The following is a 6,250-nucleotide window of genomic DNA, read 5'->3' as shown; positions in this document are numbered from 1 at the left end:
TTATCACACGGACTCACGGACCACAACGTACATCTTTCCCAGCGTGCGCGTGCTCGAGAACATCAACAGCCGCTGCCGAATGCGCAGACGTCAATGACGTCGTGGCAGCTTCAAGGGTTTCAGTAATGCGTCGCCTTGGGGCTGTTTTTAATAGAAGGCCACGTATGGGATGTTTGTATTGGGATAAACTACTGTATTTGTATTTGTGGTATACGCTCTTTTTATTTTACTACATTAACGGTATTTAAACTTGCTACTGATCAAAATCAGAACACGGTTTTATTAGATCTGTTGTAATAACGAGTATGGCAAGCTGAATAAGCTTTTAATGTTTTCAGTCCGAAATTTTCTTACAGTATGTGTTTTTTTTTTTTTGTATTCGTCATCCGTTCCAATTAAAATGCTTGCTACGGATGCGAAAATTGCACTTGATCCAATTTTTTTTATGACACACAAAAAAGGCAGTGTTTAACATGATTGACACAACGTGAAATCGTGTATTTTTTAACATGTGAAAATTAAAAATAAATATGACCATATGTTGTGTCAATCACCTGCTCTCTCTATTGAAACCAATATGGAAGTGACTTAAACTGCAATTCATTGACTGGCCGCTAGAGACTGGCTCCAAAAGGGAGTCAATCCCATAGACTCCCCATGTTAAAATGCCCAACTTAAAGGGGCTATATGTAACTTTCTGAAATTTAAACTCGCGACTGACACCTGTGGCCAAAAAATGGAACTGCTCTTCCTTTCTGCTCACTCTCGCAGCGCGTGCTCGTACGTACACACTGCACAAGTCATCCGCTGCAAAGAAGTCAACATTATGTTTACAGAGGTAAGAACAGCCAAATACATATATTGTTTGAGAAACTAAGTTTGTTTGCAATTTATATGACTAGCGGTGGTGGCAGAGTGATCTGAAACGTTTAACATGAACGTGCTTGATGTCACATCCGCAGACAGCGCGCAAAAAATCCGACCCAAGAGAAAATAGGAAAAATAGGATACAGGCTTATAGGTGCACCCACTGTGAGCTGACAAGGTGTCAGTATGCTCATCGGGAGATGTTTGAGTCATAAATGGTCAAATAAAAAGGCTATTGTTACGTTTATTTTGGGGAAAAAGTTACATATAGCCCCTTTAACAGCAGAAAAAAAAAATTTACAGCCTGGTACAAAAAGTGGTTTTGGTCCATATAGCTAATTTTGCCATTCCTGTTAACTGTGAGGAGGTGAATATTTTTTAAAACTGAGACATTTAAGTTATATTAAAGGGATAGTTCACCCAAAAATGAAAATTTGATGTTTATCTGCTTACACCCAGGGCATCCAGGATGTAGGTGACTTTGTTTCCTCAGCAGAACACAAACAAAGATTTTTAAAACCGGTGCAGTCTGCCAGCCATATAATTGCAGTGGATGGGCACCAAACCTTTAAAAGTAAACAAAAACATGCACAGAAAAATCCAAATTACACCCTGCGGCTCGTGACGATACATTGATGTCCTAAGATGCAAAACGATCTGTTTTTGTGAGAAACTGAACAGTATTTATATCATTTTTTACCTTTGATACACAGACACGTCCATCTGTCACGAGCACGAGTTTAGCATCCGGCTCGTGACGTGTGAACGCGCTCTGGCGTAGAATACGCAAACACCGGAAGCGATCTGTCGCATGTATACAACACTCATTGTTTACATAGAGCACAGAGATTGTGGATATAGCGGCTATTCAAAATGGTAATTACTTGTGCTTATCCTGATTGTTCAAACTGATTAAAGCTAAAAGATTACTTTTACTTTACTCATCCGGGACTTTTCACTGATTTCCCCTTACGGCGTTTGTGTATACTACGCCAGAGCGTGAACATGTCACAAGCCAGATGAAAAGCTCATGCTCAGGACAGATGGACGTGGCTGTGTATCAAAGGTAAAAAATGATATAAATACTGTTCAGTTTCTCGCAAAAAACGATCGTTTCGTGTCTTAGGACATCAATGCATCGCCACGAGTCGCAGGGTGTAATTTGGATTTGTCTGTGCATGTTTTTGTTTACTTTTAAAGGTTTGGTGCCCATCCACATCCATTATATGGCTGGCAGACTGCACCGGTTTGAGTTAAAAATCTTCGTTTGTGTTTTTCTGAGGAAACAAAGTCACCTACATCTCGGATGCCCTGGGGGTAAGCAGATAAACATCAAATTTTAATTTTTGGATGAACTATCCCTTTAAGCCTTAAAGTTCTGCATAATTAAGGGATTGCCGCAGCTGTCACCACTGTTGCACAAGGTGGGCGTGATTTCAGCAACCAGCTCCACCCATATCCCGCCTCTTTGCCCATTTTCAATTATCCGGGAGTGACACGCACTGATGCGATTCCAAGATGGCAACGACCAACTTCCGCCCACTATGAGCTTCAAAAATGCTCTTCAGAAACCAATGGGTGATGCCATGTACACTACGTCCATATTTTTTTACAGTCTGTTTTTTTTGTATTCCTCATGCTACGGATGTGAAAACGCCGAAAATCGAACCTGATCCAGAATTTATTTTTATAGACAAAAGTTTCGGAGGCAGTGTGTAACATGATTGACACAACGTGAGGTCATATTTTCTTCTGAACCTGCAAAAATTTCAAGGTTATTGCACACTGAGGTCTGTATCCGAAATCGCCCCTATTCCCTACATTAGTCCACTCATACAGTTCACTTGAAGGAGTAAATGAAAACGAGTGAGTGAATTTGGACACTAAGTGCACCGGAAAGACTGCCGCTTTTACATAATTTGCTTGCTGTTTACTTGTCATTTAGAATGGGCAGTACCAGTAGTAAGATTAAAGGATTTATCTTGCACTCTGTCACAGAAATTATGTATAAACTAGGGCTGTCAACATTAATGCGTTAATAACGATTCTGCTTGCATTCATTGAATACGTCAGAAGTTCCGATACACACGAAAAAGTGCCAGTACGCAAAAAGATGAAATACAGAAGTGCCTGGGTGGCACTTTTTCATGCATACCGGCACTTCCGACATATTCAATGAATGCAAGCAGTCGGTCTACGTTAGGATTGGTGGTGATGCGTAGAGCCACATATTATATTACATGCACGACAAACACATGCATATCATATGCACACCAAAGTTATTTTAAGCGTATTAATGGCACGCCAAATAGAAACATGTAAATGTGCAGTAGAAAGTACAAGATCATGCTTTGGAATGAAGTAAAAGTTTTCCAAAAGAAAACACTCTGATAAAGTACAGATACTTTTTTAATTTACTTGAGTAAAGTAAAAATACTTCACTACTGTCCACCTCTGGTAAAAATGCAATTACAATGAATTAAAAGCTAATTTAGCTTGCCATAGCTTTTAATGTTTTCAGCATTACTTGTCATAACTGCCTTTTTTCTTTACTAGTAATTCAGTTAGAAAAATTCTATAATTTAATTCTTACTAGTAACAACTGCAATTATACAATTTCCTAAATGAACTGTTATTAGTAAAAATGCACTTACGTTACATAATTCTGGGTGAATGCTAATTTGGCTTGCCATAGCTTGCAATGTTTTCAGCTTTGTGTGTCATAACTATATTTTTACTAGCAGGAATTTAATGAGAGAGAGCTCTAATTTAATTCTTACTTCAGTTACGATAACAGAGCTCTCTAACTCAACTAGTAAAAATGCATATTGGGATGATTAAGGCTGTTGAGGCTTGCCATAACCTAACCTCCAAATTATCCTATTCACAGCTTTATTTCAGTTTCATTATGTATGATACATGTATATTTACTCGAAAGAGACACCAAGTGATTTTTAATATGCATTAACACTCTTTTTTTCTTAACATCCTTGTGCATACTGCTTTGCCGTGCAATCACAGTGTTTGCATGCAGTGTTTTCATATTTAATGATATAATGGTTAATTAGCAGGATTTTCACATTACTTACACTCTTAAAAATAAAGGTAAGAGACTTTATTTAAATGGTTTTATAAAGAACCTTTAACATCTGAATAACCTTTTCTGCTTTCTGTTCTTTGTGGTAAAAAGAAGGTACTTCAGATTATAAAAAGGTAAGAAAGAGTGGTTCTTTAAATAACTTTTGACTGAATGGTTCTTTGTGGAACCATAAATGGTTCTTCTATGGCATCGCTGTGAAAAAAATCCTTTAAAACACTTTTATTTTTAAGAGTGTAGGGTTACAAGATTGTGGTGTCGTGTCCCCGGAAATGTCTCTGTGAAACAGACCAAGCAGTGAACATTTCCACCAACAGAGGGGGCTGTGAGCTACACTGAATACTTAAGGAAACTTGTACAGTAGCAAAGCAGCACTTATTGCCATCAGTTATCAAAAGGGACAGTGTTATTGTTCCCAAGTTAGTCACATACTAACTATAAACAGCATGTTAAAGGGATAGTGCACCCAAAAATGAACTATTATCATTTACTCAACTTCCACTTGTTTCAAACCTGTATGAGATTCTTTTTTCTGTAAACACAATAGATTCAGATTTGTATGCCTTTTGACGTCAGAATCGGAAATGCAAATAATTTTTATAAAATACTGTCAGGTAGGTTTTGGTGCTGGGATGCTGGTTTTAGCTGGTTTATGCTGGTCCTTTGCTGGTTTATGCTGGCCATTTGCTGGTTTATGCTGGCCATTTGCTGGTTTATGCTGGTCCTTTGCTGGTTTATGCTGGTCCTTTGCTGGTTTATGCCGGTCCTTTGCTGGTTTATGCCGGTCCTTTGCTGGTTTATGCCGGCCATTTGCTGGTTTATGCCGGTCCTTTGCTGGTTTATGCCGGCCATTTGCTGGTTTATGCCGGTCCTTTGCTGGTTTATGCCAGTCCTTTGCTGGTTTATGCCGGCCATTTGCTGGTTTATGCTGGTCCTTTGCTGGTTTATGCCGGCCATTTGCTGGTTTATGCTGGTCCTTTGCTGGTTTATGCCGGTCCTTTGCTGGTTTATGCCGGCCATTTGCTGGTTTATGCCGGTCCTTTACTGGTTTATGCCGGTCCTTTGCTGGTTTATGCCGGCCATTTGCTGGTTTATGCTGGTCCTTTGCTGGTTTATGCCGGTCCTTTGCTGGTTTATGCCGGTCCTTTGCTGGTTTATGCCGGTCCTTTGCTGGTTTATGCTGGCCATTTGCTGGTTTATGCTGGTCCTTTGCTGGTTTATGCCGGTCCTTTGCTGGTTTATGCCGGTCCTTTGCTGGTTTATGCCGGTCCTTTGCTGGTTTATGCCGGCCATTTGCTGGTTTATGCCGGTCCTTTGCTGGTTTATGCCGGTCCTTTGCTGGTTTATGCCGGTCCTTTGCTGGTTTATGCCGGTCCTTTGCTGGTTTATGCCGGTCCTTTGCTGGTTTATGCCGGTCCTTTGCTGGTTTATGCCGGTCCTTTGCTGGTTTATGCCGGTCCTTTGCTGGTTTATGCTGGCCATTTGCTGGTTAATGCTGGTCCTTTGCTGGTTTATGCTGGCCATTTGCTGGTTTATGGTGGTCTTTGACCAGCAACATGACCAGCATAAACCAGCAAAGGATCAGCATTAACCAGCAAATGGCCAGCATAAACCAGCAAATGGCTAGCATAAACCAGCAAAGGACCAGCATAAACCAGCTAAAACCAGCATCCCAGCACCAAAACCTACCTAACCAGCATATGCTGTTTTTTTCAGTAGGGTACTCTACTTTTAAAGCATAAATTTGAATAAACAACATATCTATATAATATTATAGATCAAACTATAGATCAAAACTTCTTTGATTACTCTACTTTTAAAGCATAAATTCGATTAAACAATATGTCTATATAATATATGGACGTACTGTATTAGCCCTACAGTCACAGCATGACATAATATTATGTTAAACCTACTACTATTAACATTTTACATAACATTTGATTTTATTTCACAATTCTGACTTTTTTCTTTTCGTGCAAATGCAAGTTTATATCTACTAGATTGGACTTTATAATGAGCCTAGGAGAAAAGAGAGAATGATGAGTTGTTTTTTACTCATCAGAATTGTGAGATTTAATCTCAGAATTTCGAGAATCAAGTCAGAATTTTGAAATGTTAACTCAAATTTACCTTTTTTTTATTCTTTTATTCCATGGCTCCATAGAGTGCTACTCAAAAAAACGTTATTTTCTGCCACCACATAAGCTCTGTCCACAAAAAAAAAAAAAAACGTCATCACTGTTTGCAAACACTGAACTAATCTATACATTTTGAAGAATTGGT

This window comes from Garra rufa, chromosome 16 (genome assembly GCF_049309525.1).
Source record: "Garra rufa chromosome 16, GarRuf1.0, whole genome shotgun sequence".
NCBI lineage: Eukaryota > Metazoa > Chordata > Actinopteri > Cypriniformes > Cyprinidae > Garra > Garra rufa.
The sequence above is the reverse complement of the archived record's forward strand: the minus strand, read 5'-3'. Positions refer to the sequence as shown.